This window comes from Tympanuchus pallidicinctus, unplaced genomic scaffold, assembly GCF_026119805.1.
Source record: "Tympanuchus pallidicinctus isolate F22 unplaced genomic scaffold, pur_lepc_1.0 scaffold22, whole genome shotgun sequence".
In the NCBI taxonomy this organism is placed as follows: domain Eukaryota; kingdom Metazoa; phylum Chordata; class Aves; order Galliformes; family Phasianidae; genus Tympanuchus; species Tympanuchus pallidicinctus.
Genome location: NW_026294739.1, coordinates 20,479,852 through 20,491,337, shown reverse-complemented (window position 1 = coordinate 20,491,337; position 11,486 = coordinate 20,479,852). Strand labels below are relative to the sequence as shown.

Sequence of the window (11,486 nt, the reverse complement as noted above, 5' to 3'; positions counted from 1 at the left end):
TTTTGTTGAGCCAGAATCTTCTTTTGCAATTTCTAGGATAAGAATAAAGTAATTCCTATTTTTCACAGGTTTTCTGCTCAAATTATTTACTATTTGGAACAAAGGGTGTCATTTGTTATGCAGTTGAACAGTTTTTCCTGTAATTGAGTCTTTGAATAGTTTAGGGGGTTATTTAGAACATAAATCATAGCTACGCATTAGGCAGAGGGAAGAAAAGGTTTTATTTAATTTTGCATACCCACAGACCTGTAAAATTAAACAAATTGCAGAAGAAAACCAGCACAAGCCTTCTTCTGATATTACAGTGCAGCAAACATGCCATCTGTTACCAGCGCTCTTCCTATCCACTGATGAGTCCCAAAGCACATAAGAAAAATGGTCTTTGTGAGACCCTCCGAGAAATATGTACCACCAACTTGAGAAATTGAATCAGGGTAATATTAGAATGTGAAGATGCTGCCATGGAAATCCAGTTATGATCTCTTACAGGATTTATTATTGTTGCCTTGAGAACTTAGTGTGGAAGCAAGTCCTTCCCAAAGAGCTCAGTTAGTTTGGTAGGCGGTCTTAATCTTAACGCTACTGAGAACTTCACTTTTATTACTTTTCTTTCTTCCTTTCCTTTTGTAGTATTGCTTTTCCTAGTGAGCTTTATGAAACTCTCTGTAAAAATGCAGCAGGTCTTGCTGACCCTAACATCTCAGAGGAAACATTTAACCGTATGACATCAGACAATTGTTTGCATGGAGTTGACTTGAAATATTTGATATCAACTGTTCTAATATAAGGACAATGAAACTCTATGCTTTGAGGAATGGAGATCAACTTTTTAGCATTTTTGTATAAGTACAGACCTCCTCCATGCATTCAATCATATGATGAGACATATGATTGAATTTTACTTATCAAGAGGTGGGATACAGTTTCTTCTAATGTCTCCTCTCATTTGAAGTTATTTGAAGCGAAAAGCTCAACAGATACTTGTGTTGCTAGGTGATCCCAAACCACCCCAGACAGCTAGTGGCTGGCTTCGTGTTAATCTAAACTATTTTCATTAGCTTTTCTAACAAAACAAGAATCTTAAAAATGTCTTTATGTTTTACTCTTTAAAAAGAAGTACTTTGAAATGAAGCAGTGGGGAAGTAAAAAATAGAAACAAATTTGCTTTGAAATGTTGAAACAAAATAAAACGCTTTGATGTCTCCTTAAACTTTTTTCCTGAGAGGAACCAATCTTTTGAATTATATACAAATAGTTCAGTTGGCCTGAATCTGCATTTTTCAATACATACATTCTTAGACCAGCCAATAGTAAATACACACATTCAGGTGGTCTGTTTGAGCAATGGATTGTGCCGAATTTATTCTGATGGTTTTCTTTAATGTTAAAAACAAATGTATGGGTGTATCACTGTAAGCAAGCTTTCACATTGTTCTGCAGAAGAAATTGATGCATAGAGTACTCAGATATATATCACAAACTCTGCTGACAGATCCTCTGTAGTTTGGGAAATTCCTGTACATACACCTCTAAATAAAGATACACATGTCAGGATAAAAGAGTCATTTGTTTTTATGTATATGAAAGCAAATCTCTTTTTTCAAAGCAAGATACTTGTGTGCTTTCTATTTTTTGTTTTATTTACTTTCTTCTATTTTTAATACACTTTTCTTTAGGTTTTATATAACGTATGTATTTGACAACATAGTCTGGCTGAGACTAATTTAATGGGAAAGGCAGACATTCTTATTTTTAGATACATGATCTAAGTAAATGTTGAAAAATGCACAGTAAAGCTAAGTTTTCTCTTATAGCATTTCTATTCTCATGCTATTTCACAAGGTTTCTTGTTTTCTTGCTTGTTGTGAAGTCAACACATCTTGACATTTTGACAGCTTATTTTATTGTTAAAGGGGACACCTAAAGACAAAAATATACACATCGATGTATCTTCTCACTCCCTCTTAGCCTCGCAAAACTGATTGTAAAAGATTTTGATCTGCTGGATCTTTTTCTATATATGCAAGATAATTTTTAAAAATATTCATTAAAAACCATGTGTAGCTATGCATGAAAGCCTTGATCTGAATTGACAAAACGCAAGGGATCCCAGTTAAAGCAGCTACAGATTTTCCCATTTTGTAGCACATCTGTTTCTGTAGCCAACACACATTTCTGGCCCCATAATACCTGTCCTAAATTGGATAAACATAAGGTAGAATGACAGTTTTGCATAAGTGACTCCAAATAGCACAGTGTTAGTTCAGCTGAGGCCACGTCTTGTAGCAATATTACAGTCCCAAAGTACATTATCCAAATAATGGAGTTGTATAAAAATATTCTAAGTCCAAAATTAATAGTGTATACATATATGCACACATACAATATCATGCTACTTCATGCTTTTATTTGTACAGGTACTGGGTACATGAATTAAATAATCTTTTCACATATTTAAACGACCTGTCTAATCCAAGGATTCAGCATTGCAAACTCCTGCTGAAAAAACTGCTGCCACGTGGTTTTAAATTCCTTGAGATGTTCTTTTTTCCTAATGGCAAGAACATGCTGAAATGTTTATCAAGTCTTATTCTTTTCCCTGAGAAACTCAAAGTATAATTATGTTTCATAATTATCCGCCATCGCCTCTAACAGCATTGTTCACCCTCTGGACCTGTTGTTCTGTTGCTATTCTACCTGGCTCAGTGAAATTATCTTTAGCTTACTTAAACAATATTAATCCCATAAAAAGTGATTCAGATAACGCCACCAGCAAAGACACAACATTCTCATAATATCTTGCTTATGCTGTGGCATTATGTCCTCTTGGCTGTAATTAAGTTATGTCAAGAGGATTGTCAATCTGTGGCTAGAAGCAAGGCAGAAAGGTATGAGGTTGTTACATTTCTGCCTTGGTTACCAGCTCAGATGAGCATTCACTCTCACTGTGCTTCTGGGAGTATTTTAGGAGCACCTTCCTGACCTGCTGAGCACCAGGCTGGGCCGTGGGAGGGTTGCTCATGTGGGCCTGGCTGCCCTGCCTTCAACCATGTACCCTGAGTGAAGGAGAACAATACTGTTCTGGCTTCTATTTGGCTCTCAGGGTCCAAAGTTTGCTTTTAATTAGCAGAGTAGTGCCATTAACCACTTGTGGAACATCACCCATTGAAACCAATGTTGGGAGTAAAAGAGACTGTATTTGGTCATCTGTTAGTTCTACTAGCATACTAAGCCTGTGATTCATGTAGCACAGAGTGCTTTAAAAGCTAGATTTAGTAGTTCATTATCCATTTAAGACTCAAAGCAAACCACTATATTCACTGTATTCTCTTCTTCATACTTTAATTATTACTTTAGTAGTTGGCAAGAATTTTAGATGTGCTGCACCACATCCTTTGTTAGTGGTAATTCTTCATATTATGTAGCTATCTACTTTCAAAATGGTGAAGCAATGTGATCACAATTCCTAAAGATTTGGGAATTAAAAATATTTTACAAAAATTGTCTTCATTTTAACACAATCTTTGCCTTTTTCAGGGGGGAAAACTTTTGAGTAGAAGCATTTGGGAAAACAAGATGTTTGTACATTTATGAGGAATTGAGTCCATTTAAAATTTGACCACACTGCAAATTAAAGGTGTCTTGTGTTTGTTGCCTTTAGATGCATCCAATTAAAAAATAAAAGAGGCCATGAAATTGTGGTGAAATTTAGAGCTCCAGAATTTGAGGTGAGTCTGGAGATTACGTTCCTTCTCATCCATGCTGTAGTCTCAGTAAATGAAATGACTGTATGTTCTATGTCTTCATTTTCTGAAAGCCAATCCTGTTTTTTTTTGTAAGAACAAGCTTAGGAATTTGCAGTGAATGCAAATTGAAGTTCTTGGTACTGGATGTGCCGTCCATCTCCTCTTTCAAACAGCAGTCTTTCTTTACCCGAGGTATTCAAGATCTACATGAAATTCTGTGGGTGGCATTTAAAAACAATGTGCTCCGAACTGAAGTTAGCTTTCAGTATTGTTAATTGCCTCCCACAGAAGTTCAAGTGGATTTTGAATTGAGGAGGGTACAAGAATATCTGAAGTGTTCTGGTGTTTAAAAAAAAATGATTGACAAATTGCATTTGTACATTGAAAGCCCTAGCTTTTCTGTGTTAAATGCTTAAACTATATTGTGCTCCTCAGAAATGGAACTTCATTTCTGAGTATAATCTTATTTCATCATATAAGACAAAATCATAATTCCTTCCTTTCGGAATAGTTTATTAGGATGTTGGAAAACAGTCAAACACTTAGCATATTTTGACTGCAAATAGGGAAAAACTATTAATATTTGATGATAATATTTCTGTAGTAGACCAAACAAAATTCTCTGCAAAGTGAAGTAAAACGCATAATAGCTGAACCTGCAGAGGAAATGTCCTGAAATCAGTATGAAATTATCTCATTTTTAAAAATGTGGTAAATCATGTGACTACTATAGCAATCAAACCTACTCAGTGTATCTGTAATCTATTGAGATTACAACCACAGAAAGAACACGTCAGCTTTCCCACAAACAAGGTATATTTTGTAGCATTTCTAACAGGCAAAAGGGTGGATTTTAACTTGAAACTTTGCACTAAAGTTTCCACCGGTGTATTTTGCTTTCTATTATTTTTAAGAGTGACAGGTTCATGTAGGATTTTATTTGGTGGTAGAGAGAAATGGAAATGTGGGGGAAAAGTCACCAGGTCAGACAGAGCTTTTAAGAGCTCTCTTGATACAGGTTGAAGTGGTTTTAGTGTTAAATTCAGGGAACATAAGTAGAAAAGCACAAGCACACTTGTTTATAAGATAAAGTTGTGCATAGCTGCCTCTTTAAAAGTTGGAGGAGAGAAAAATATGAAAAATTAAAGCATAAAATACACCTACATTGTGTTGGGAAGTACCATCACCCAGTGTGTGGGTATTTGCAAGTCAAGGACTTCTCACCTGTGGATTTGCTCCATCAGATTAATAATTATTGCACCTTTCTCCAGGAAGAATTATTTCAACTGTCAGCACAGACTCAGTTTGTCAGATGGGCTGCAGATACCATTGCAGGAACACAGAGTGTCTTCATGAAGAAGTTTGACGTATATTGTCCATATAAGCTCTGAAACACAAATGAAATTTCAGATTTACTTGTAAAGAAGTGATGATTTCTCCCTAGGTTTATTTTCCTTAGATAATCCTCTCTTCAATACCTTTCTCTTTATTATTTAAGAATTTCCAAAATCTTTTAATCTGGTTTTTAATCATTTTAGCTAAAATTCATAGTGCAGCTTATCTGTATAAAACCCAGAGATGCTTCATGGTTGAATTGGGAATGCATAAAATTCCCAGTGTTCTTCAGCTGTTGCATCATTTTCAGAGGAACCCTGGCAGCTCTAATGGGGAAAAGATTAAAGAGCTCCACAGCAAGCATATCAAATAATTGCTGATTTCACAACAGTGAGGGGAAAAAAAAAGAATCCTACGATGTTTAGCAGAAAGGCAATAGGATTTATTACTACCAAAACCACTGAGTCAGCACAGTAAGCCTGCACATCTCTCTTGATCACATAACCTCACATTTTTAGAAGTAAACATGCATTCTGAGCTCTCTGTTTCTTCTCTTAATGCTGCTTCTAACTGCAGCTTCAATCCTTCTGTGAGGCTGAGTACTGGTTTATATTACTAATTTGCTCACCACTTTTCTAGCCTGTTCAAACAATCTGCTGCACCCCACCAATAAGCCATGAAAGCTGTTCAATCCTCAGTACCAGAAACCACCCAGGAAACTTCTCTGCAAGATTTACAGGAAGATTTGCAGGGAACTGACAGAGGATCCTCAGCACACAAATGATGTTTTCTCAGTATTCACCCATGTGCATTCAAAGTGTCTGAGGACAGCTGGGATGGATGTGTGATGGATTTTGCTACAGGGCTAAGTTTTGGTCCTCACTTGTGTGCATAAGAGTAGCAGTGGGAAAACTGCAGATGGTTGCTGTTGTTTGGTGGGCTTATCTGTGGATTTTTTCCTTTTCTGTTTAAAAAAAAAAAAAAATCATCAGAAAAGGCTGCAGTCCTTTTTTGCAGTCTCACAGTCAGCCACTGTTCAGCTAGTGCTCAGGATCTAGTGAAGAATTGTGGTAGAAGGATTTTGTTTTGCTCCCGCCTCACCAGTGGCAAAATGATACCAAAAGTCAGAAATTCCTGAAGAGACAGAGAAGGAAATTGTTTGGAAAAGCCTGTCAGAGAAGGAGTGCTGTGTTGTATGCATCTTGAGGATGCAAACCAACTTGGTGCCATCGAGTGCACAGGGTTTTCATTCGTTGTGGCAGAAAGCTTTTTCTCTGCCATGCCCTTCCCTCCAGCCATACTTAGCCTCTTCACCATGGGCTAATAGCATAGCCTTGTTTGGGAAGTCAGTCCATGGCTTGTGCAGGGAAACAACTGCTGCAGTTCAGCAGCAGAGGACTATCCACTAAGGACATCTCAGGCAACACAACTGAATGCTTGAAACCAATTTCTCTTGTTTGTTTGAACACAATTATTGAGAAATAAAAATAAAAAGCCATTTTGTTCTTCACTTCAAGCATCTCTATATTTCAGATCTCTGTAGTAGGTTTCTGAAAGCCCAATGGTTAATGAAATTAAATGTTAGGAGTGAATTTGACCTGATGATGAATGCCTTGGAGTCTGCTTATTGACTTCTTTGGAGGAGGTCATAAAATTGTTAGGCCATGCATGAAGTTAAATTCTCCCATTTTCTGCTCTTTGCACTTTAAAGAGGTTTTATTATATTCTTTCATTTTTCCCCCCCATTTCTGTTTTGTAATAATACTTTGCCTGTTTCACTAATACATTCTGGCATGTCAAATTTATTACATTCTTTCCCATTTGTCCCAAGTCTTTCATTTTATTTTTAAAAATGGGTGGAGTGGGAGGACTTTCAGAGTTGGCAGATGTTCTGACAAGAAAACTGCTAGCAATAAATGTGTTCACAGGGTCTAGCAACTTCCAGCATGCAAGGGTTTCAGTGGGTGGTGGTAGGTTTGCACCTAATGTGGGCCATTCCAGGAAGCACTCCATCCTGCTGTTGGATGGCATTGTTGGGAGAATCCAAGGTGATGGAGTGGTGTTTGCAGGATTGGTCTGAGCCCAGGGGCTGAGTCCAAATCAATCAATCCCCACCAAATCAATCTAGAGCACATGACTTCCACTTCAGTGAGATGGGAGAGCGGTTCCATGCAGCTTGATTAGATCTAAAATAGCTGACATAAAGTGCTGGATTTCTGGATATTCTCCTCCAAACCCAACTCTTGGTGAAAGTTCCAGTGCCCAACGACACTATCCCAAACCCAGAGTCATTCTGAGTAACACATTATCCTCCCAGCTTCCCATCCTGAGGTTATTTCTAATCCTTTTCTGCAAAGTATGCAGCCTAGCTAAGCTATTAAATAAGGAAGAGGCTGCAGAGTACTAAAAATATTTGAATTGCTGCCTTTTCACATTCTGTCACTGCTGTCTAATGGGTCTTCAGAAGCAGGTTCATTGTTTCCTCAGCACACTGTGGTGTGAGGCATTGCAGATAGATTTTTTCTGCCCCCAAAAGTCCTATCTGTGCCCCCCTGGGGATCAAAATGAATGCTGATTTCAAATTAATAAGCAGGGTGCATTTTTCTGACAACCTATTCACTTCAGTAACACCATCACCTATTTCTTGGGATGGGTTTGTTTCCCAAGTGGTCAATTAGCTGAAGACAAAGTGCACTCTCCCAACATCTTTATTTCTGTGACCAGATCCGATCCTTTTGGGTACATCATTTGTCAGCGATGTGAGCTTGCTGGGGGTTTCTATGAGCCTGAAAATATTCTTAAAAGATGTTCTTTCATTACTGAATTACTGAGTGTAGGTTTAAACCAAATGCTTTTGAAGTAACACTGTTAGGCTTTGGAGACTTCTGAAGTTGACAACAAAAGAGACGACTTAGAAGTTAAAATTCCTTTGTTTCAACAAGAATGCTTCCCCCCCCCCCCGTTGTCAAAATGTGTGACTTGAAATTAAAAAGAAAGAAAAAATTGTCTTGGTCCTCCTATTTCTCTTCAGGAAGAAAACTCTTTTCCATTGACAGATAGCAGGGTGCAACACAGTTATGCTCCTGTCCAGAGCAACGTGATTTTGGGAAGTTTTTTTTGGCTGACCATTCTCCTTTTATATATTTCCTTGTCTCTTTGTTCTTCTAGTAGCACGGCAGTAAAAACTTTAATTATACCCGAAAGTTAAACCGAGTAACAGCTCAGTCATCTTGCAGTAAAAGCTCTCTTTATTCCATGGATCCTGTTTAAATTAAATATTTATAAGGTACATATAAGGTAAATAAGAATAAAAGCAAGGTAGTTGCAGTAAAGGGACTGAAGGACTAAAGTTTCTCAGCAGCATTTTTTCACTGCTTACAGTCTTTCTTTGCTGTTTGACTGCTGCGTGTTTGGGAATTGCTGATTTGCCACGGAAGAGCATTATTTTCCTCTACAGCAGATATTGAGCACTATCTCCAGTGAGCATCTCAGCATGAGGGTGATGCTCTCATGCACATCTTGTGATAAGTGCATAGCTGATACTTTCTGTTTTATGCGACAGTGAAACAAATGGAAGGATTTTATATATATATATATAGATATATATATATATGTATATATATATGTATATATATATATACACACACACACACACACGTATATATATATATACACACATATATATACATATACACACACATAAGAAATTGAAAATTACTTAAAAATCATAAAATATCAGGCTGCAGGACTTATTTGTTTTGTCATTGTTATTGAAGGTAATTACAAATATATTGAGACTATAAAACTTTAAGCCTTGCCTTACAGAGGGACAGGGGTATTAAATTCCTTGATAATTTAAAACAAACTCCAAAGGACAAAGGAAGCACTTGGAATGTAGCCATACATCGAGAATATACCCATACATCTACACAACTAAGCAGGGTGCTAGAAAGTTATGCATGGGATTGCATGGCACGTAGGTAACTGTTCCATTCTAAGCACAGATGTCCATAAAAACAAATATCCTCAATCTCTAAACATGTTATCTTCTTACAGAGTCACCATTATATGAAAATAGTGTTGTTTGTAACACTACAATAAGTTATTTTTATTATCTGCATTATACACATGCAGAGGAAGAGAGAGAAAAATGGCATCTTTTGTCTCACAACTAAATGTTTCCCAGTGGACACAATCAGTTTTCTGGAATATGCAAATGGATGTCTCTCTGAGCAAATATTTAACATCATAGAAATTTTTGTAAAGGTATTTGCTACACATGAATATGCAATCCACATTTCTAGCAGTTCGAAATACTTCCTCTCTGGGACTTTGCTTCCACACAATTTAAAAAAATTAAATAATCTAAAAACAAAAAACAAAAAACCCAGGATATTCTGATTCATTACTCAATATGTAAAGGAACTTTCACACAATCTATGTTGGAAATGCATAACTTTTAAGTTTTGACATTTTCAGTGCACAGTCATTAAAAGAAAAGCTCATTTTGATTTTCTTTCCTTTGTTTAAGGAAAAATCATTTCCTTTTTCACCCATATATTTATGCGTATTCTCATAAATATGCATTATGGTTTGCTGGAAAGGATATTCATTAACATCTATTAGTAATAAATAAATAAAAGTCTCAAGGGAATTATCTAGCAGTAGGTGGATAATTCTAACTTTTGTTCTTCCCTTGCAAGGAAATATTGAATAGAAGGAAAGCATGAATTAACCCTCCAGGACTGTAATGCAAGGCTTGATAAGAAATGCATTAAAATGCATTATGAGACAAAAACCTGACCCAAAATCCTTTTCATAGGATATTAATGAGCGGTTCTATTTATATATAATGTCTGTTTAGAGTGAGCCTGGCTAAACCATGTTTATAAGCATACCTTCAGGTATAAAAATGACTGGGTCAGATTTTAACTACATGCTGACATTCCTTGCACTCCTATGTACTGTAACTTCAGGTATGTAGGCAGTGTTCCTTACCACTGTGTCACCCAGACCTGCCACATCTCAGAAATGTTAATGCACTTGAATCATGTTTAAGGCATGCTAAAAAATCCTGCTCCGAACATGAGGACCTGAGGTGTTGCCCCAGTGAAATACAGCACATGACCTAAAAGCCTCTGAGCTCTTCTCTTGAGCAAAACACAACCAGCATAAGATGCTCAAAAAAGGGATTTAAGTTAACTTTGCTGTGCCAGACTCCCGATTCTCTCCCCTCTTCCTCAGCAGTACTATTTAGCATGCATTTTCAGTTTCAATAAGACCCTTCATTAATGATCATCTTATTAATATCCTTTAGTTTCAGAAGTAGTTTCATTTCTCACTATTTTATTAAAAACATCTCTTTCTGCTTTGTTTGCTGGGTGCTGCCATGCAGAATCATAGAATCATAGAATTCTATGAAGATGCTAAGAAGATGCTAAGATGACACAAGCATGTAGCAAGCTCTGTCAGGAGCTTTGCTAGTGAAGAAAACATCAGAACTTCCATTGGTGACCAACACCCCCAACCTATGCCAGCTCTCACCATCAGTGTTATTGCTTACTTGAGAACTTACCAGTCAGGAGAGGGAAAAATCCAGTTAACCTATGGCAGAAAGGCTCCTCAAGTCACCTCAGCATTGGGTTGTTCCAGAAGCAAGTCATTTTCTCCATGTTTCTATTTCAGAGTTTGGAAATTTTAAAGTCTCCTTGCATTATCGATACACAAATGAAGAAAAGCACATTGGAATTGTTTCAGAGGCTGACACACAATCACACAAATGGGGAAAAAAAGGGGATACATGCAGAAAGAATGGTGGTATCTCCAGCTGCATTCAATGTACCTTTTGAATCGAAACATTCAGCCTTGCCTGTAGGATGTTCTATGATAAAACACACTGAGACTTCAGTCAGTAGTTCTGTTTCACATCATTTCATCCTTCCGGGTCTGCTGTCCTTATGTGCAGCACTGTCCTCTGAGAAAGAATTCTCTCTGTGGAAGGATTCATGAACAATTTTATAAGCAGAGTTCTATTTATTTTTACACACGTACTAGGTAAGGAAATAGTCTCCACGTGGGAGATGACAGTAAAAAAAAACTAGGGTGGGATTTATGATGAAAAAGGGTATTTCCAAAGAGAAAAAGTACCTTGATAAGTGCACCAAGCCTGAAACTGTCACATTCATTACAAATTGCCTCAATCAGTGCAGAATGTAGTTTGAAACTTTGAGCAAGATGGGACTGATAATACTAGTCAATACATAGTGAATTTATTCAGAATTTCTGTTCTGAATTCATCCCAAAAGGTATTAAAATTCTGTTACCTGAGCTTGTATCAAAGTAAAAGTCACTAAATGCATGCACTTAGACCTGAGATAATTATCAGGTTAGAATATGTGAAGTTGT

The 11,486-nt window shown here is 36.9% G+C and overlaps 1 long non-coding RNA gene across 1 annotated transcript; it reads right to left on the bottom strand.

Annotated features, from left to right (window-relative positions):
• Positions 1 to 231: 231 nt before the first annotated feature.
• LOC128081936 (uncharacterized) lies at positions 232 to 11,282 on the bottom strand. Its single transcript, XR_008207467.1, has 3 exons — positions 10,657 to 11,282; positions 4,971 to 5,133; positions 232 to 1,920 (listed from the first exon to the last, which is right to left on the bottom strand). It is a non-coding gene; the product is annotated as an uncharacterized LOC128081936 (long non-coding RNA).
• Between the last annotated feature and the right edge of the window lie 204 nt (positions 11,283 to 11,486).